Source organism: Thermobia domestica, chromosome 9 (genome assembly GCF_964235325.1).
Source record: "Thermobia domestica chromosome 9, izTheDome1.hap1.1, whole genome shotgun sequence".
NCBI classification, from domain to species: domain Eukaryota; kingdom Metazoa; phylum Arthropoda; class Insecta; order Zygentoma; family Lepismatidae; genus Thermobia; species Thermobia domestica.
This window is the reverse complement of record NC_137462.1, coordinates 218,328,308-218,351,069: the sequence shown is the minus strand read 5'-3', so window position 1 is coordinate 218,351,069 and position 22,762 is coordinate 218,328,308. Positions and strand designations below refer to the sequence as shown.

Genomic DNA, 22,762 nt, shown 5'->3' with positions numbered 1-22,762 from the left:
AGCAATTCTGTGCAATTATCTATACAAAAAAAACAAAAATTACAAGAAAACATTACTCGTGGTCTTAGATTCGTTACTCTATAACTAATTTATCTTACACTGTGAAAAATATTAATACATTTTATTACTAATTTAAATTGTCATTCACTTAAATATTTTACTTTAAGCGCTTTAAAAGAAAATTTTTAACCATTCATCTTTAGGTACGATTTCATTAAATTGAGTTGAGTATTCTCCGTTCCTCTTGGTTATTACCGCATTTTTATAAACATGTTGGTTACATATTTGAATCGAATGATTCTCAAAATAAGGAGATTGTTTTTTTTCTAACATGACTCTAAGCTATTTCATTCCCTTCCATATTAATATCACCTTATGCTTCAATATTTTTGTGTTTTAATTCCATGAAACAGGAACGTAGTTATTTTTAAAGTATTTTCAAAGTAAACTATGTGTCATTTTAACGTCAAATTGCCTAATGACGCATCCCTGTTGCCATAGTAACGTTTGTTCAAACTTAGACGATCTTTCTATAGGACATGGAAGCAATGAGTGACACCAGCTATTCCCACATACAAATTAGCTTTATTTAGACTTGCGCAAAGCTCTTAATTATTCGAGTACAAATTGATTTTGTCCCATATTTCTGGTCTTTTTGTTTTCCCTTAATTGATGGAAACTTGTTTGTTAATCCACCCAGAACTAACCAATTGCACTCTGTCTGTCTTTCATAATACAGGATATATTTTTAGATGGGAGTACAACCCTGTGTAGCTTTTTAATTTCCATTTTTTATTATTATTATTTCTTCAATACAATAAGTAGGTAACATGAAAATCAATTGATTTTGGAGGTCAACTACTGAACTGCAACTGTGTTTGTGATTTATGAGTGGCCATGAATTTTTCAATTAAGTTTTGTTTACAATTTGACCTGCCGCCATTTTGCACAGGGTTGTCGTAAAGAGTCGAGACTTGCTCCTCTTTCTTTCATTTTACAACAGCTTTCAAACGATGTGCTACTTAACCCCCCTTGCCATTTGAAACTTTTGAGTTGGACCCCGTCTGGGACCCTGCGGGGGAGCTTGGGGCAAAGTTTTTTTTTAACCCAAAATGTGTGCCCTTGAAAATGATGGGATACGTATTCGCTGAGCTTTCCATTTACCCAACCGTTTCCGAACAAATGACCCGCTTCAAACTATTCTGCCATGTAATTTTTTTTTTTTTTTTTTTTTTTTTTTTTTTTTTTTTTGTAGCTTTTACGTTACAAAATATGTTGTAAGTCACGATATTCCGCCCGATGGCACGTATAATTTTGGGATGCGTCTAGTTACAACATATCAAATGCAAACATAATTGTCTCGTTCGAATCTCAGCGGAGCCACTTCGTGACCCTGCCTTGTAAGTATGGTGAAACCTGTAAATAATGGACACCAATGGGACATGATTATTTGTCCATAATTGAGAGGCTACATAAATTTTAATTACTTACAGCTCTGCGGTAATTGTATACAGTATATATTAATTTGTATAATAGTTGTGTGGCTTGGAACTAAACAGGCCAATGTCACTTTTTGGCAAAAATAAGATATTCTTCAATTTTAACGTCTATAAATGGATGTTTTCTTGTGCAAGAAGAGCAAATGTCAATACGAAATATTTTGGAATATATACCATTTATATTAACATTTGCCTTTCTTGCATATGAAAATATCCATTTATAGGCGTTAAAATTGATCTCATTTTTGCCAAAAAGTGACATTGGCCCTTTTAGATCCAAACCACAGAGTTACAATGTAAATAAGGCTCATATCAAACTACTATATTCAATGTTCGAATTACAGGAGTGGAATTTTCGACAAAGGATAAAGGGGAAGTGTTCCTCTTTGAAGTTGTATCGCAAAACAAACGGCATCTCTTCCTTTATCTTTGAAGCTGCAGAAGATAATGTAAGCCCCAAGGAAAAGAGGAGTAAATTTGTCAGAGAAGGGAGGTTCCGCATACAATTCTTGTCCGTACGACTGGCTTTTTACACATTAAAATTTCCACTACAAAGCAGTTTATTGTGGACAGATAAAATAAAATTTAAAGCGTGATGATTCAACAGTCTCTGACTTACGATAGAGACATTTTGTTGGAACGGGATTTCCTGTCTACAGAACTGTATCGAAATTTTATAAACATTTTCAAATTGAAGGAAATATATTCTGAGTTATATACGTATGAACTGAGAATGATTTCTGTCCGTTGTGCAGAGATTACTCAAACATTGAGAAAAAAGAAGACTGTCCGTGTCCGTGTCTGAGAGTATCCATAAAAAGAGGGTTGTGTTCCTTAATAATGCATATATTTTTAGCGAAACACAAAAAAAAGCATTGTCCCTATTCTGGAAGTTTCCGCTATTAAACAGGATCCATTAAGGAACGTTTCAATGTATCCGTTTTAATACCATCCACTAATTGAAGCTTCTCTCTCTTCTACTCTCTTTTCTTTCCACTATAACTCTGTCACAATCCTTTGGTTGCAGTTTCTGTTTTAACCAATGTCACAACCAGGGTTGCTTTAAAAGTCAAAGATTCAGTTTGGTAAACACGTTCATAATGAGTCATTTTCCTATCTTGAAACTTCAATAGGTATTCTCACTTCCAAATATATTTGGACATCAAAGGCCCAATGGTTAGGTCGCGTATTTAATTACAAATAATGGTAATTTACTAATCTCTATCTTTTCATTAATTTGATCTTTCGAGTCCATTGAATATGATTTCCACCCATGTTTCATTGACGATCATACAAGTATACATCGTTTCTTTGTAATTTTGACAGTACTGGTACGTACGTAGTCACGCAAGAAAGAATTCTGCCTTTCAAGTCATACGACAGAGGGAAAATATCCCCAATCCTGTGCACGTGATCTAACTTTATTGAAAGTCTTTCTGCTTTCACATTAGGTCCGCAAGAAGATTTCTTTCCAACCACATCCAGTTTTTGCTTTTTAAAAAAATCTTAATTTCGATTCTAAGCTTAGTGTTTTCAGACAAAGAAGGAAAACAGTCCTTAAATTATTTTTGAATTATTTTTGACGAAAACGGCAAAAGACTTAATATGCAATAGTTTACAACTGTTTTATTACTTATTATAATAAATTTATATATGGAAATATTCACGTTCTAGCCCAGCAGTGCCCATCTTCCACAAATGCTTGTGGGCAGTCCCCCCAAATTTACCATTCTTTCCCCAAAAAATACGTAGGAAACTACTTCGCTTGGTAGTCTCTTCTCCCTTCTTTTTAAACAAACCAAGTCTATGCCTGCTTACCCTTCCGCCACACTTACGTGCTTTCGATCTAAAGAGATTATTTTTCTTTAGCTTAGCGTCCCAGCAGTCGTGCACCGAGGCTAAGAGAAAGAGAGATGATGGTATGAATTAAATAGTGGATTGAAGAAAGAAAGTGGGAGGAAACGGAAAACTCTGAGAAAACCAACGCATACGATGTTTGTCCACCACAAAGCCCAGTTGGCGCGAGGAGCTGGAATCGAACCAGATGTCTTACGCACTCCAGGTGTTTGGCTCCAAGAAAATGCATTCTTTGCTATGACAATTAATTATTTTAAATTGTTATTCATTCCTGCACAGTTAATGTTCTTTAAAAATTCATTGTGATACAATTTAGTTCAATTGTGTCACTTTTTCATGAAACATTGTGCGGAAGGCATAAAAACTTCATAGGCGGTACCAAAGCTTTACAACTCGCCTGTTGGCACCTCTGTTCTTTTCATAAATTTTACCAGTCCCCAAGATGTGAACAGTTAAAAGTTATTTTGGAAATTAACCAAACCTTCTTCCAGAAAATTTTGTTCGCAGGAAATATTCAAAATATGAGGAGGATACAATCGGACACTATTCGTTAAAGAATGTACTCTTTACAGAAGTGACATATGATCGCAATTAAATACATTAGCTTCATGGAAGGGAGCGGTTGACCATTCGCGGGAAGGTTTGACCCCGCCAGAGGTATGCTTCGAAGTAACACTAATTTTTGCACACAATAAGATATACATACACAAGACATAGGAAAATGATAAGTGTGGGCATACTATTAGTCTGAAAGTGTTTAAAAATTATTCTTTTAAATTAGAAACTTGTTTTGTTTTAACCTAATACTAGAATAAAGATATGAATTGTTCCCGCGTAGAACGGAAAAAGAAATTTTATATTCAACTTGTATGCAACTGCCAAGATGGAATAAAACGTTCTGTTATATTTGTGAAAGTAGTATTAGGCAATTTCCTTTATTCTTTTATGGGTATTAAAAGTAGATGTTCCGAAAGATTGGGTTTTCAAATGCTAAGATCCAAGTATCACTTCAATATATTTTATTTTCTCTGCGTAAATATATTTTATTTTCTCTCTTTCTCTATCTTCACGAGAACGTAAGCAGAACCATCATGACTATCCACTCATTCGCCTGTGGTTGGTTCGCCTGAAGGCCAAACAACGCACTGCAAACAAGAGCTTTCAATATATGCTGATAGACCAGCCTTGGGAATATCTTCCCTCTCTTCTGTGACTTGAAAGGCAGTATTCTCTCTTGCGTTACTTACTAACTAATAAGTAACATTTCGTTCATAGATAGAAGCATTTTTTTGAACAGCAATGTGTAATACTTTTGCCCTTAAGTATATAACTAGTATAATAATTTGGTTTTTCTGTTTTGTATATACATCAGAACTAACATTTTCAATGGATTCCCACTGGAAACAGGGAACATGCGTTTATTAAACCACATTTTTCTTTTCGTTCTGTAGTATAATGAGAACTCCTGTTCTGGATGCTAGAACACAGCCCTATTCTAGAAACACTTCAGTACTGGGAACATTTTGCTTCCTGACCTTTCCCTATTTGTATATATTAAAGAAGTGATCGCATCAAATTAGAAACACTGTAGTAAATAGAAAACTCAGATTCTAGAAGAACGGTTACAGAAAATAAATAATGAATATCAACTCTTAATCAGTTAGATTTATAAGTATATAAAGACATTTCACTTTATTGAAATAACTTTCCGCATGGTAGATATAACGAATGTATTGGAATATAGTTAGAAACCAAAGTTTCATAGAACACTAACCATATCTAAGTTTTCTCGTAACAAGTGATGTACCTCAGGAAATCCAAAAGTATCAAAGTTTTTCCTTTGTTTTTAGAAACAGAAAAGAAAATTCTATCAGAACCGAGAATACGAGCTTTTCTTGTCCTGTAAGAAATTTTCGCTGTGCCGGGTAGAATCAATTTCCACGTCAAAACTAAAGCTTTCGTCTCAATCTCGTGGCTCAGGAGCACCGGTGTTCAGGAGGAAAGCAGAGAGTGGAAAACAAGAACAAATAGCCCTCTCAACGCTCTAAATATAACCTCCCAACGCTTCCTCCTGCTTATCAAGCGAAGCTTCTTAATTTGGTAGAGATTTGGTCTGGTCCACGGATATGCTGTATATAGAGATATTTTTCCTTCTTCTCTCTTCTAAATACAGAAATGGAATCTTTTTTCCAGAACAGTTATTCGCGTGAGGATTACAACTACATAGAAGATAATTTCAGAGCACCTGGAGACTTCCTTCTTTTCTGTCTCTCTCTCTCTCTTCTTTTCTATTCTATCTTCTCAAATTCAACTACTCATTTACTCTTACGCACACACACAATATATATATATATATATATATATATATATATATATATATATATATATATATATATATATATATATATATATATATATATATATTATTGAGGAGGAGGAAGGGAGTTTAGAAATTTCAGATGTCTATTTAAACCCGAAGACGAATCTGATTAAACAAATCGGTTTAAATTCGTAATTTAATTGGATTTCTAGATTTTCGATAACAATCTATTTGAAAACAATTCTCAATTTTAATAAAATGTGGCTGTTTTCAATATTATATATTATCCCTGTACTTTATATTGTTGCGTTTCGGGATTTGTTTTATATTCAAGCATCAAATTGTGCAAGGTTTGCCCTATATGTCAACAAATAAACTAATCAAGATCTATACTTTTCTATATGAATTGACACTAATATACGTTTGGAAAGAACTAATAATATAAATTTGTAGAACTGTTACAACTGATTTATTCTATTATAGCATGTTTCTTAAAAGCTCTTTCGCCACCTAAAGAAGCTTCTTTTAAACAGAGAGGAATAGTATGAATTTAAATAACAAAGCCTGCAAAAAAGAAAGCAAAATTACAGAAGTTAGTTTCATGTAATATATTGATAAGGGGACACTGTAATCATCGAATCCGATAAAAGCAGACTTTAGCTCCTAAATATTGTTTTATTGATTGAGTTTGAAGTATTTTGCATCATGGGTTATGAAACTTGAATCTGTTGTTTAACGCAGAATCTAAAACTTCACAAAGTAAATTGAATATACTATGTTACCAGACTACAAAGTACATTTTACGACTTTTGGAATGTATATATTTTAATTCTGTAATACTAATGGATGCATCATCAGACTGGAAATTTGCTGTTTTGTTTCAACAATTAAAACTACCTATATACAATAATTTTTCCAAATTATACAATATGCATGATTAAGACGTTTCTCAAAAATTTGTGCTCAAATTATGTGGTGAGGAATTTTTCAATTCAAACCATCTAACGAGTTTTTAAATGTTAGATTTTGCTTTTTCAAAGTCAACTGAGAGCACAGAATTTCCGTAGAATACTCTCAATACACTATAATATTCTTAGCCTCCGAGTCTAACACAAGAAAATCTAACATTAACTATTTCTTTACTCTCGATTTTAGAATTTAAGGTATTTTCAACTTAAAAAATGATTCGGTCATTTTCGAAGGGACCACTATTTCAACAATTTCAGTGAATATTGCTAAACCTTAATTTTAAAAAAATGTTTGACACAACATACAAACAATATCATTGTTGATTTTTTAAAAGAAATAGCTAGTTAATGCATGTGCTTGATTGCTGTCTCGTGCTATTGTGATAGATTAGTGCCAATTGCAATATCACATAAGTTGATCAATACTTAATGATAAAGTTCTCTAATAATTTCAAGTTCTCTGTCTGAGAATTGTGTTCGGAAATGTAAGAAATGAGGTAATTTAGTAGTTCATACATTGAATACAAAGTACAAAACGAAATCCAACTGAAAATTGGATGCAAAATTATGCAAACAGAGCAAGACTCACAAGATTGTACAACTTAGAGGTATTAAGATTCAAACGATATTTCGAAAATGTATCGACATCGTAATGGCACTAACAATTAAATTTATTAAATATTAATTATTAATTAAATATATTAAATTTCTTAGATGGGAAGAAACCTAGCGACATTCATTTTCTTACGCCAGAAATTACAAGTTTTATGGAGAAACCAATACAAATAAACTACAAAACGAACGATGACATTATAATAAAACAAAGTTTCCTGGTTTTATTTTATGATTACTAATATTAATGGGCTGGAGACCGGAATAATTTCAATTCAATTTTCTTTATTTCACCTTAATGTGCATTCGTCTGTAAACTAGCAATAAATGATATACATTTTATCGTGCACTTCTATTCAAAATGTACACTTAAAATTTTGACTTCAGGAATCCTTAGTATTGTGTAAGATTACGAGGGAGAAAGTATGCAAATAAATTTAGACTAACATGCAATTACAGTCTGATAATGGAAATATGTTTATGAATTTTAATGCAATATGAATAAATTAATGCAATTATGTTTCACATTTAACTTGACAGAATTGAAAGTGTTAACATAAATAAAATGAAGAATAATATAAGCTCCAGTGAGAATTGAGGTGTCATAGCAATTCAAATGGACAAAACCGAGACTATGAAGGGTATTATGTATTAGTATAAACCTCTCAGACATCTTCCGTAGGTGGAAATATATTGTCAGATCATCCGGTGCAAAAAAAAAAAAAAAAAACAAAAACAAAAACATAATGCACATAGGAACAGCAAATGGCAGGACTTCTACTCATGTAAATATCAAAAAGTTCATACCTCACAAAACTATTTTCGTAAATGATTATATAAAATGTCATACGTTGTTTGTTACTTCGTATAAATGTCAAATGTACAGCATAAAATTTTGGTCATAGCAAATAACAAGTGAGTATCGTTTCACAGTGTGAAACTAAGACTTCCAATGGTTGAAACTAAAATTCGTTTAATTTAACCATTCTGGTTTAAAGAAAATGTTTTAAAAATAGACATAATCTATTCTTGGGAAGCTGAATCGATTGCAAAGAACCACTTCTCGATATCTGTGACAGTTTCTACTCTATAAATGTCTGAGAGCAGAAGTACTGATAAATTCAACCTAATTCGATATAAAGTTGCGGGTTGTGATAATATATATTGGAAGCAGGTAAAAACCGTTGAAAACGGATTGGTTAATTTAAACCACTTCCAATTTGAATATATGGTTAACTGAGGAGACGGACCCTGTTTTTGTGACGCTGAATCGATTGCAAGAAACCATCTTGATAGCATTTACAGTTTTTGGTCTATGGAAATCAGTATTGAAACCAGAAGTAATAGTAACCAGAACCATTTCTGGTTTTTCGTAAAGTGTTGTCTGCAATCATGTTATGTTGCTTTGAGACTTTGAATCGCTTGCAAAACCCACTTCTTGCTGTCTGTTCTATGACAATAAACTGTGAAACTGAAAATGGCTAATTTGAACCACTTAATAAAGGGTCAACGTAGCAGATGCAACAAATTTGCAGGAAATCATCTCCATATCTCTTATCATTTTTGCTCTGATACCTGTCCATGGACGGACGGACGGCAAAGCGTTCTATAAGAGCATAGTTTGGAAGTCTAATAACAAGAAAAATCAAATTTTCGCTTCAGTTACTACGTATTCATGTTACCCCAGGAAGACAATGGGCATAAGATTTTTCTGCAAACCGGCGCACCTTAAACTTTGCCTTTCACCGCTTTTATGTCGCTGATATACTACCATTACCTCCTAATGTCGATATTTTTCAGTATGCCCGCTTTTCTAGCTTTGGCGAAAACTATTTTCCAAATTAATAACATAATGAATGAAGCTATTCATAGGTTTAGCAACTGATGTAGGATGTGGCGCTTAACTATCAACGCCGCAAAAACTCAATCCGAAGTTTCCATTCCACTGAAATGACAATAATTTACATAAAAGTCTCACAGGTACAATATGGGGCTACATGCCTCTTAACATGTACAAGGTTTTTCTCTGCCTTGTTCTTACGTATGGTTTCACTGCATGGATACCAGCTAGCACAAATTATTATCAAAGGTTGCAGATTATGGAAAGACATGTTATCCTCTTACGTTTTTCGATTAAATTCCCAAGTCGAATCCATAAATTGTTCCACCACATCACCTTCCTTCATCTTCTATACCATCTAGGAGCTCTACACTTCAAGTACCTCACCGACGCTATGAATGGAAGTTAACATCCTCTCTTCTCTGAAACGGTATATAGCGAACTCCATCTCAACTTCACACTCCTACACCACTCGTCATGCTTTTCACACTCTGTAAATAGTTCCTCTTAATCACTCCACTTATAATATCATCTGAACTCTAAGCACACCCCACACCCTGACTCATATCTCACCTTCATACCATGCACAGGAAATCTACTTGAATCGCTGATTTGAGAAACGTCAGCCATATGCCAAAAGTGAGTTTATATGCAGCTTTGATTCTTCAAAGGTAGCTACACCGTTGCGTTGTGATATGTCAGAAGTCACGCTAATAGGTCGTGCAATGTTGAGCTGCAGCAAGTGTCCCTGAGTTGAGAAACGTCACAAATCATTGATTTACGACATTATTGATGTTATTGACTTATGACGTTTCTTAAATCAGCGATTCATTTGTAATTAATAGAACCTCTTCTTATATATTCCATGACGTCCAGTCTTATCTGGCTAGAAAATTATAACAACAGTCATCTTGCTAACAAATTCCTTTGTTTACAACACTTCATCCTCATTTTCATTCATCTTCATCTCATTCAAGGCAACTATCCACTGAAACAGGAGCTGTTTCCAATATCATACGAATAGTGTGGTAATAAACAAAGACTATTTATGTCCTGTTGCCCACCAAATTCAAGATTATCTTACAGTTCTTTCCCTAGTAAAGCGTGTAGCCTTCAACAATCTACAATCTACTACTAAAAGAAACTTGATGTTGAAATAACATGTTAACAGAGATAGACAAATTGAATTGTTTTAACATCGTTTTTTTTTTTTTTGTGTGTGTGTGTGTGTGTACTGATATGAAGATACGTTCGCTGCAAACTGAAGTGACGAAGAACGAAAATTTATGGTCTTAAATTTAACCCGTAAGTAAGTGCGTGGGAGACGATATACCTTCAGCTGTTGTTTCCTCCAGTTAGGTAATTTTCTTCAATACACTATTAGCTATACACTTGTGACATTCAGTGTATTTTTTAAATAAAATAAATATTCCACTAATGTCTAATACGTCATTATTCGGGAAGCTGTTAAAGTGTGAAAGCACCTTAAAGTAGCATGACACATTTTATTTGTTATAATAAGATTTAATAGCATTAATTTTTGTGGACTGCTGTGTTGTACACTGTTGTGCTTTTCGTTAGTATCAGAGTTTTTATACAGAAATATATGAAATAGAACAAGTTCGTATTCAAAAACTTCATGATGCTCTTGATTATGGTGAAACTGCGCGTTGTATGGGGACTAGATTGGGTCGAGAAGTCTAACCAAAGCAAAGATGAGATGAATAAATACATAACGAAAATGAAAACACTTTATTGTACGTGCCGAAGAAATGTGATTGTCTCACATGAAAATTGTTTGTGATATTTCTCTGGAAAAATGGAAAAGAGGATTTCTGGAATCACATATCAGTTTCAAAGATTACTCAAGTACAACTACTCGTCTTGATTGTTTAATTTATTTTTGCAGCGTTCCTTGGGTTGCTAAATGTGAAGTTCTTGCATAAAACTTCGTGTTTTAATTATTGAAATTGTTTGTAACAAATATAATGGAAACACAATATTATATATAAGTTCGGCTTCTTACAATAGATATCATTACTTCTGCTACTACTATTGCTTTTAGACTACTATAACAGCAGCTGTTAATAATAATAATAATAATAATAATAATAATAATAATAATAATAATAATAATAATAATAATAATAATAAATGCATATATTAAAAATAAGATTTTAGATTTATACTACAAACGTAGTGTGAAATTAACTGTAAAACTGAAAAAAGAAAACTCATTCATTCTGATATTTGAAATTTCTGTAAAATTAACGTTTAAAAGACATATTCAGGTAAAAGTTTACTGATTTTTCCTACTTTGATAGCTCGTCCATATATGTAGAGTTAATGATTTCCAAAATAAATATATTTTTATATTTCCAAAATAAGTATATTTTTGTATATTGCTTTTATCTTATTTGTATGAACTAAATAGTGAAACCGTTCAGAAATGTGAAATATTTACATTTTGATTTTTAGATGACAAATTATTAAAATTTTAAGTTTTGTTAGTCATTCACTTAAAGAGAAATGCTTTAAAGATTACGCTTCAGAAAGGTCTCATATGAAGTATTATTAGTAATTTAAGAAATGCAAAATATTTAACGGGGGTATCTGATACTCCCATGCGCCTACTTACATTAATAAAATATGGCGCCTATTTAAATAATTGCTTTTTCATCCTAATTATCATTAATCTTTTTCCATTTCTATCATTAGTAAATACCTAGGTAATTGAAGTGGGAGAAAAACTTATTACTCTTAGAATTCGTATTGTTAATATCAGTAGGTGTAATATAGAATTAATGGCATTCTACTCAAGTTCAAGACAATGTTACTTTTGTGTTCTGTACGAATGAGGCCCATAAATAATGGACCCTTAGCTTCCTATCCTTCTATTTGAAAATGAATTCTGGAGGATTACTGTTACATATCTTTGCATATCACAAAGTAACTTTGAATGTCCATTTTATGGTTCACAGGGCTAAAATTAATAGCGGCGCATATAGGTTTCGCTTCAAGTGTTGATGTTGTACGACAGTACAGACAAGGAGTTAATGAACGTGATTTGTCTATTCTTACCTCCCTTTCCTGTTTAGGTTTTCTTGTTCCTAATATAAAGAACTTCCCTCCTGTTTGTGAAGCACGTACTTTTCGAACACTGACAAGTTTAGAGTCTCGAGGGTAATATTAGCCGAATAGGAGGCCGATGTATGTTAGCTCATGTTTCACAAGTGCGCATAATTGGGTCTCGCTATTTATAGCTCCTACGAGGAAAACCAAAGCTCTCTTTACCAGTTTTTCTTCAGTTTATTCCCTCGTGAAGTAGCATATTTATCTGGCACCCAAATTGAAGGAAAACATTTGAAATTTGTTAAATATTTTAAATTCAAGAGAATGTATCAGACTAAAGAAACCTAAGAATTAAAAGTTACCTTTGTCAGTTGTATTAGGTGAAGAAATTGTACACTTATACTTGTATTTAAAGAAAGAGTCTTTTTAATAATCTCTCTTTGAAAATTATCACACATTCATATTGAATAATATGTTTCTAGATATTTTTAATGGAAATTTAAAGATGAAAATGAAGAGTCAACCGGACGGCAATTTTGTAATGCAGTCTCTGTATCACTCTTATTGTATTTTTAAATACAAGAGATATTTGTCACAGGTATGTCATTATTTTAACATTAATTCATCTCAGGAACTTCTGAAGAAGTAAATGACTAGGGGTTTGAATTTATATTTCGAATTTGGTGCATTTTTTAAACGGAGTAGCTGGAAGCCCTCTATAAACAGTCTTTGAATTTATGTTTGTGGATTGCAACTTTGCTGAAAGTGCATTAAACTGAATAGTTGGAAACTCTCTTTAAACTATAGTGAATGATCTTATTGCTTAGTCTTATTGCGAGAGTCCTGGGTTCAATTCCCGACTGGAGTTCATGTAGTTAGGATCCCACATTAAACTGTAGACCCACGTCTCACATAACGTCGGAGTTGAAAGGAACCCTGAGCTTCAATCAACCAACCACCTTATTCATTGCATATACCGCAAAAATATCTTAGGCATTAGGACATCACTGATACACCTCTTATCGCAAATGTCCATACACTGCAATCTTCCTAATGTATTGGTTTTGGAGTAGAAATTATTCACTTTAATGATGTCAATCAGTTCCAAGTTTCTAGTTCCCAGTTGGTCTGCAGCATGGGGAAAGTTGCCCCGGGTATTTTATAGGATAATGTACTTCCACGTTTTATTATATAAAATGAATACATATTAAGAAGACTAGTTAAAAATAGAGAGTTGAACTTGTGCTCTCGCCCATCTCAAAATTTAGATTTGTTTCATCTTTCTTCCTTTCTTTTCCTTCATCGTGCCTGCTATTGCGTTACTATGTATACAATTTCTTCTCAAACAGTGTTCTAATTAATTTATTTTACCTTTTGTTTTAGTTGGTAAAATTAGAAAGGAAATGAGCTATGTCGAAAGCAACACTTTCTCATTGTTTTTAGGTAGTTTTCTACACTTTTCTCCATACTCGTAATTTCAAGGCTTAGTGGTCGTTTGGTAGTATTTCTTTGATTTAATTACGCTGATATAACAAAGTGCTGGAGGATAACTGAGACAGTGGTGAAAGTCATTTCAAGATGTAATCCTAACTAAATCAGTAAATATGTTATTTGTAAATAATTCTATGTAGATACTGCTGTACATAAAACAGAATAAAACAAATACTAATTAATTTAAGCTACCACAGAACAAACGTAGTTATCAAATCATTTAGTGAAGAAAGGAACCAAGTCAAAAAATCGAGTTTTACATTATAGCAGATTTTTACTCTTACCTGGATGATACATCATTAAGAGATGAAAGAAACTGCATTTCCGAACGTGAAATATGACGAATGGGTCTCTTTCATTTTTATTCGAGTTGAAAATGATCGAAGAGATACAGTGAAATTATTTTCTTCGCCTGCCCGCTCTGTTGTTCTAACCTGCAAATACAAGCCCGAATTCAAGCTTACCTCCAAACATACTAATAACTTATTCCCCGACTGATCCACTGCAAGAGTATCATATTTAATATTTATATATTGAGTGCAATCTTAGTTTCAGTCAAGATGACACTGTGTTTAGGTATTTTATCCATGTAGATAGACTTTATTGTGTTCGTACTGAATTTTATTGAATATTGACCGTATTTTATTGAATATAATTAGTCCTAAACTTAAGAAAGGTGAAGAGGAAACAAAGCTGACTAATGTGAGAAAATCAAACTGTGAACACAAAATATAGTTTTCTCTACCTCTAGTCTAATAACCTTAAACTTTTGAAAAATATTTTACGTTGATCTTTCTCCAATTAATAACTATGTTTATTAGTACTTAAAAATTTACTATGTATTGATATATGTTTGTTTCCATTATATGTTAACTTGAAATGAAATGAAATGAAATTTTTAGTTTGAAGTCCAATGCTTTTGCCCTTTAAATAACAAGAGATTAATTAACAAACGAGAATGACTTAGAAGAACCTGTGAAATAACAATGTGAGAGGAAACTGATGAACTATATAAAGTATTATGATGAACTATATGATAATATATATAAAGTATTTTGCACCAACGCAACGGTGTTATGAGATATATATAGTTACACTAAACCGCTGTTTAGTACCCCTGAATGGTGAATACGTTATGTAAAAACGGAACGTGCATAATTTTGAGGCATAATATAATACTTAGTGTAGTAAAGAAAAATTTGTTTATAAATTGATTCAATTTATTATTAGTAATAATGTTACAATTAAATTTTAATAAATTCAATACATCATTTGGGGTTCTGAATGAATACTCTGTACAGCACAAAGTTATCCTATTTCTTAAAAATAATGTTTTTCTAATGCAATTTTTGCAAGTTAAACTGAATCTGCAGTTAGTTCCTTCGTATAACGTACAGTTTCCAGAAAAATACGTTTTTATACATTACGTGAATTACGTAAGAAACAATTGTGAATTCGTTTAATGGTTTGTCTCCAGCGCTTAATACAAGTGTTATCGCTGTTAGTCTAGTATTGTTATAAAAAGAAACGTAATGCTGGATCATGTAGTGATTTTGTTATATAATTATTACCGTGCTGGCACTGACAAACAAATGCTGTCTGTCATCTATTTTGTACTATACAACATGAAGATTGTGCTTTGTAATTGCAGATGTTTATAATGTTTTATCGTTTGTGTTGTGTTTCTGCCAGTGACCTGTATATGAAAAGGAGACTGTGTTCAGTGTATCCCGTCAGTGTAAGAATAACCCTGATGTGTTTTGTTATAAATGCAGTGAACTGACGTTGAAGAATCACAGAGGTAGCTTTGCCCCTGTTGTTTAAAAAAAAAAAAAAAAACCTTATGAACTGTATTTTGAATGCCGAGTAGGAGAACAAAATAAGCTAGGGCTTCATATATCTATTGCAATTGTTCTTCCAGAAACTTATGAAACTGGATGCAAGGAAAGCGAAGTGGGCTAAAATTTGCCGTACCTATAGTATAGAGGGAACCCAGAGACCATGTAGGTGACTGTTACTTTTGCTTGATAAATGTAAAGAGCTTTCCTTCAAAATCAAAACATCGTATCCAATATCCTCATTTGGAGTGAGCAAGATGTCCAGTGTTCCATAGTAAAGAGCTACCAGTGCCGAAAGCTCTCAAAAAATGTACATTTGATGTACAAGAAGGATGTTCAGGCAACAAGGACGTTGACTTTGATCCACCATCCCTCTCATTTGCACTACATATAATCACACAAGAAAAGTTAAACGATTTGGTATGGGACTTAAATCTATCCAAAAGAGAATCAAAAATCTTGGACTCTCGACTTCAAGAGTGGAATCTAGTGAAGAAAAATTTTAAAATCAAAAATTTTCGAAGGCGACAGAGTAACTTCTCATCTTACTTTTTGGAGAATTGTGTTCTGTAACAATGTTAATGATTTATTTCAGGATTTTGGCCATGAACACACCCAGAAGAATGGCGATTGTTCATTGATTCGTCAAAGATAAGTCTGAAGGCAGTGCTACTCCATATTGGTAATGCTTGTCCATCTGCCTCAGTGGTGTGTGCTGTTTATAGAATGGAAATATATGAGGTAATGAGTAACACATTGCAGTACTTTTAATGCAATACATTCAATTGGCGAATCTGTGGAGATTTTAAAGTTACTGGAATCCTTGGGAATTGCAACAAGGGTATAATTTGCTGCCTTCTGTGTGAATGGATCAACCAGGACAGAGCGAAAACCATTACGTGCGAAAAACATGACCTACACGATAGGAATAAGTCCCAGGAATCACATCAACGTCTCGTGAACCCTGAAGTTTTTCTCTTCCCCGATTGCACATCAAACTTGGTTTGATAAAAATCTTCGTCAAAGCAATAAATCGAGATGGGTCTGCTTTGAAGCACCCGAAAACAAAATTCCTAAGCCTAAGTGGTGAAAGACAAACGAAGACATGTTCATTGGCTCACAAATAAGAACTGTCATGCAGGATAGTCAGTTTGAATGTACACTGTCTACATGCAATACATTGCAATTTAAAAGCGATTCAGTGGGCGATGTAACAGCAACATGCTTGCTGAATATAGCTGGTCTATCATCAGAGAGACTCCTTCAGATAGATTCAAGGGAAGGATGACAATTATCATTTCCGTAGAAATTTTTATAGACCTTTCTTGTATACGAAATATGGCTATCATATGTTTGTCTAACAAAATGTTGTGTCTGCACAATATAAGTGGTACTTTTTATGGAAAAAAATGGATATCACATATCGATCTAGCCCCTCTAACTTATTTAAAGTCATATGTTTTCAACTAAAGAACATTTTCGTACAAATTTGTTTAGTATTTTACGTGTACATGTAAAATACCTATATCATGTCTGTGTAACAAAATGTTATGTTCCTGTACAATAAAAATAGTTTGTGTTAAGAGAAAATAGAGTTCACATCAATTTAGTACCTCTAACTTACTAGTTAGTTAAAATCACCTGTTTTCAACTAAAGAACAGAATATGACCTCAAATTTGCTGAACAGTGTTATTTGAATGATCATAAGTTGGAAAATATAACACCTGTCAAACATTAGTTAGGTTATCCTCTTCGTAACTGAATTCTCTATCGTCAGGTAAATAGGCAAGTTACCGCAGTAAATTGGATTATTCAGTAACTTAATAACCAAATGTATTACTTTCCAAAAGTAAGATTAGAACATACAGTATATATAATTAAATTAAATATACCTTACTGATATAATCTGAAACATGATTTTCATTGTATAGTTTTGTGTTATTATATTTACTTATACTTTCTTAGTGGTGTACGTCTATAAGCAACAAAAATTTTATTTTCCTTTTGTTAATATGTAGAGGTGATAGTTTTTAAAAAAAAAACCTTTTGTAAGCGCATTTACTCGCAATGATTCCAATTAAAGTTTAGCGAATGGTTTTGCTTTTATTTGAAGGGGGAGAACTTGATAACAGTCACAATGTATCTATTGTGAATGAGAACATATTTTGTATGCTTTCTAACAGTAACAGGTAATAACATTCCCCGATGTATACGACCCCAACAACAATCGAAGATGTGCTTACTTCCAAAGATTTATTCTATAAATAATATTTTATTTTACTTCGATATTAGCTTAACTAAGAACAAACTTAGTTATATAAAGACAAGATATAACTGTAATATTTTAGGCAGACCATAATCAATATAATGTTGAGAAAATTTACTCTTCAACTGACCTCAAGATCATATGAAATGAAAGTCGAATTTACCATAAAGATAACTAGATTATTTTTAATTACCTAGATCAGCGTTTCCCAACCGGCATGCCATGAACGAGCCGCGGGTGTGCCGCGAGGAATCGAAACAAAATTGTTAATTTTATAGCAATCAAATTGCAAAACGTAGGGAAAAATGTATATTTGTATTTCACATTACTGTGAAACTCTACTATGAATCTACAATTTTAAGTTTCATACCGGGTTACTGTTCTGTACATTTCTAATGTTGAAAAAACATTATTGTTGTATTGTTATGGCCATTATTGCTTCTTTATTGTTGCAGACTATTTCGTAACTTTGCAGACTATTTCGCAACTAAAGGTTGGATACAGTTTTTAAAAAGAAAGCGTATTTTTAAAAACCCGAGTCCAATATTAATTGCAATTGTTTTCTATTTTTAAATTAGAATGAAAAATAAGCATAATGATTTACTACGGAGAAAAACCAGTGATAGAGCTTTCTTCTCTGTGAGAAGGAGATGAATAATCACAGAAAAAATACCACTGTGTTTTATATTTACAAATAATATCTATAAGTGTGCCGCGAGAATTCAAGTAACACCCGTAGTGTGCCGCAAGTTGAGAAAGGTTGGGAAACACAGACCTAGATTAATGAAAAAGGAAAAACGAATTGAATTGGAATTAAAGTGTTTAGTGTAACGTTTCATTGTTATACCCTATAGGCTAAAGAAGCCTATCATTCATCTAAGCCTAAGATTCATCATTATTATTCTGCCTTTAATAACTCGTCTTTTGCTTCGAATTAAGAACCTCCCATGCTTCGAGCCTTCCTTATGCTATACTCTCCGATAAAGATATTGGTGATAGAAATAAATGAATGATAGCGGAATGAATAGTTAACGAGAAACAGAAAAGAAACAAAAGAACCCTTTAAAAACACATAAACAAGATATTACCAACCACAGATTCACATATGTTGCAGTAGAACTAGGGAGCCTGGGTTTTCGACGTGGGAAATAATTAAATTTTGAATTGATTAGATTGAAACACTGCAGTTTTAAAGTTGCAATTAAATCACCATAATAGTTTTAAATCTGCAAATTGCCTGCACAGTAGCGGCATCTTTTGGCATCAGGCAGACTGATGCCTCATTGCGTTGTGTTGATTTTGAGTTTAACGTCCCGTTCAGCAGCAAGGCTATATAAAACGTGGAACTACTGATTAACGTGGAATTCGAAGCACATGAGCTCCCACCAGGAATCGAACCCGAGTATTCCACGCCAAAGGCGCGTATGCTACCCGCTTAGCTACGAAGGAGCTTACTGATGCTTCATGTAGCGACATCTATTAGCTTGACTGTGTAGTAGTAAGAATTAGCATTACACGTAGACTGACATCTTTTTAGTAGCTACTATAAATACGTAGAATGTGAGGGCACAATGGTCACGTGATGTGTTTTCTACAAAAATATCAAAAACTAAAGATGAATAAGATGCAGAACGTCTAATAAGGTTATTTACAATATATTATTTATAATTTTTTACACTGGATATGTATTTTCCTGTTTTAGCAAATGTACGGTACTTCAGTCCTGTAAAAGAGAGATTTATGAAAATATGAAGCCAACTGCAATTTATGAAATCGGTATTAGTATTTAAAATTGTTGTCTTTTGTATTTGTGTTAGATGTGTTTGTATTGTTCATAAATCAAACATTACACTGAGCAATGAGACAGTTAAGTGTATGAATATGTTGACTTTCGTTCAGAACTGTAATTGTAAGCTTTGTGTCAAACTCTGATGAATAAATTATGAGTTTTTGTAATCAAGGTAGAATAGAGTTTTTTCAAGTACTTACTTCGTATCAATAGAAACACTGGAAATACATAATATAACGAATTTCTATCACAAATAAATTTTCGCTTCTGTGTGTTACATGACATCCCACTTGACGTACAAATAGGCTATTTTACTAAAGATTTTCAAGCAGGTCCGTGAAAGACATAGCGCGGACATTATAGTCCTGGATCCACAGTACATGCCCGTAGAAATTTGTGGGTGCACGGAGTTTTATTGTTGTATCGTCTTCTTCGACCTATCGTTGTCTGCTTTTTCTTGGGTAGACATCTCAATTATAGTCGCTTATCTCCACAGACGCCATTTTCCAATATGGCCGAAAAATAAGCAATCAGCATACATAACTAAGGAACTAAGTCACCTAGGAAAGTCATCTTGGTGTCAAATCATAGGTTTTCTAGGTCATGGAATTCAAATATTACCACAAAATTGCTATACATTGAAATATTTTATATATTACTGACAAAAATACATGTTATATGTAAAGGGTGGACCATTTTAATTCATCCACGGGAATATGTCGAAAACTACACATCGAATCAAGGAAAGCTTTCAATTATATTTGTTCGCCACAAAGAGAGACATATTTTGGCTTACTCTTTAAAACCACCAGATTAACAGTATTGCCAATTCAACATAAAGTTCTATTTTTTTCAAATGTCACTACTTCAGGTTATTACAAATTTCAAATCTACATTTAAAAAGAAAACAAGTCATACCACACTTATTGTTAGTATTGTAAACTAACGACGCTACAGTATCACAAACATTTAAAACAACCAAACTTTGAAGGCTTCTAAAACAATATTAACGCAAGTGAGGAGTGGGAGTGCGAGGGAAGGCACATTGAATGTACCTTAGTGTTGAATACTATATATAGTCATGATATGACATATTTCGAATAAATGTGAACAAAATTATATGAAATTAAAAATTTGACTTTTTCAAAAGGCGTTATTTCGAAAAATTGTATAGATAACTATCACATCTAATTATGTAAGTTGTCTACAAAAAGCATGAAGATCATAATTTTGGTTATTTTTAATGTTTGTGATACTGTAGCGTCGTCAGTTTACAATCCTGAACAATCTGTTGTATTACTTGTTCTCTTTTTAATTGTAGATTTGAAATTTGTAATAACTTGGCGTAGTGACATTTGAAAAAATACAACTTTGTGTTGGAATGCAACAGTGTTAATCTGGTGATATAAAGAGCACGCCAAAAATGTCCCCCTTTGTGACAAACAAATTTCATTGTAATGTTCTTTTGATCCGGCGTATAGTTTCCAAAATATTTCCGTGGATGATTCCAAATAGTCCACCCTGTATATGTGGTATATTGTATTTATTACAGACATTAAAGCCCTGTCTATGTTAACTTAAAAGTATGCGAAACAAAGTTGATATACAAAATGGCTTATGGTTTACAATATATGTAAAAGCAGTATATCAAATATTGTACTATTAGTATCGTTATGAATTATTATTTGTTACTGGTTCAAAATATCATTAATACAAGCAAATTAAACCATTAGAAAAATTGCTGATGTGACTAAACAACTGAGTATTCTTACAATATTTCCCACTTATAAACGACATTATACACAACAGTTGAGCAACCACAATATTTACAGTCTCTAATATTACTTTGTCATTTTGTTGAGGTAACTGCAAAAGTTCTGATTTCTCACTACATTCGTTCACAAATCTTAAATAGCAGTCTCTTAGTTGTTGACTTGAAACTAACAGTTGAGTGTGGAGGAATTTACATTTTCCGTTTTCTTTATTTTACAAGGCCAGTCGAAACTGATTTACTTCTTTAAGCAAATTGTTATATACTTCCTTTTCGTAATCGCCTCAGAAAGCATCCCAAATCATTTTCTAGAGTGTTTCAGAGACAATTAACATTCCTTGAAACGTCCGAAAACAATGTTTTCCATTTAGTACACTCTTAACTGAATTCCCTCCGAAGCTCTCTGTTTCAACCAGAGCACAATCGAAACCGTTACCAAGGAATTACCTCCCAGCACACCGTAGAGCACTTTTGTACAATGAAACATTCCAAGCATTGGCAATATGATATGAAATTCCTCCGGGTTACTGAGAACTGTGTCTACAACTGTACAGAATACTGCTTTGTCACAGAAGACCGGAAGATTAGGTTGTCTCAATTGTTGTTTCATAGATTAACAGTTTTCAAGGGCAGTACAATCAGCAGAGTAATCAGTAACTGGGGAAGAAATAACTGGCAGAAACCCAACTTATTTAATTAGTACAATCTCGTATGAAACTAAAAAGTGTATACTGCTCCACTTTGGTGATAAATGCTGAATGTTGCCTAAAAACATCGAGTAAGAGAAATAACAAACTCAGTTTTTAGAGCACATATGATACATAAAGGCCAACATCTTCAGCAACTTTAAAGTTGTTTGGAAGACCAGGTTTGGTTGTATTCTTTCTTTGGTTTAGTATTTTTTTAACACCATAGCTCACACTTACAAGAGAAGTTTACAAGTTCTCTTCACCAGTACAGTTTGTGAAATCTTTTTCTTTCTGTGGATCTCTTCTGATGTCTTATGTTGAAAAAAGAACCATGGCAATATGATGGCTTCCAAACGTACCTCAGACCGATGACTTGTCTTCAAAGTCGAAGTTGTCAAGAGCTCCTGTTGTAAAATCTCTTAAGTTAAAATGACTTGATATTGGTGTGTAACGAACTTCACAGGTTTTTACAGAGTACGCAGAGAGTAAATTTATGTTTCTTATTAAATCTTAGTAGCTAATGGAAACACCAATCCGATTTAAAGAAGTTATTAACGTTTTACTTTTGCATCGGTCATAAAATATATGCACCATCATCATATTGAAGTGGTGTTTTCTTCATGCCATCATGACATACCTGATAATACATTATTTGAAATAGAGAGAATAGTGGCAAAGATCTGCGTTCTAGAAATATCATCTTCCAGTTCAGTATCATTATCAATGTTTGCATATCATGGGTAAGTCTC

General features: G+C 33.0%; 1 protein-coding gene and 1 long non-coding RNA gene across 5 annotated transcripts in view; one reads left to right on the top strand and one right to left on the bottom strand.

Annotated features, from left to right (window-relative positions):
* Positions 1-22,762, top strand: part of LOC145660602 (uncharacterized) — a 1,167,369-nt gene that overhangs the window by 1,030,721 nt on the left and 113,886 nt on the right. The gene's annotated exons all lie outside the window — the stretch shown is intronic.
* LOC145660604 (uncharacterized) overlaps positions 1-22,762 on the bottom strand; it is a 126,745-nt gene that overhangs the window by 94,317 nt on the left and 9,666 nt on the right. For 2 of the 3 annotated variants that reach the window (XR_014126841.1, XR_014126842.1), the window contains exon 2: positions 13,944-14,093. The exons of the other annotated variant lie outside the window; for it this stretch is intronic. This is a non-coding gene — a long non-coding RNA (uncharacterized LOC145660604). The remainder of the gene's footprint in view (positions 1-13,943; positions 14,094-22,762) is intronic. 3 annotated transcript variants of the gene reach the window in all.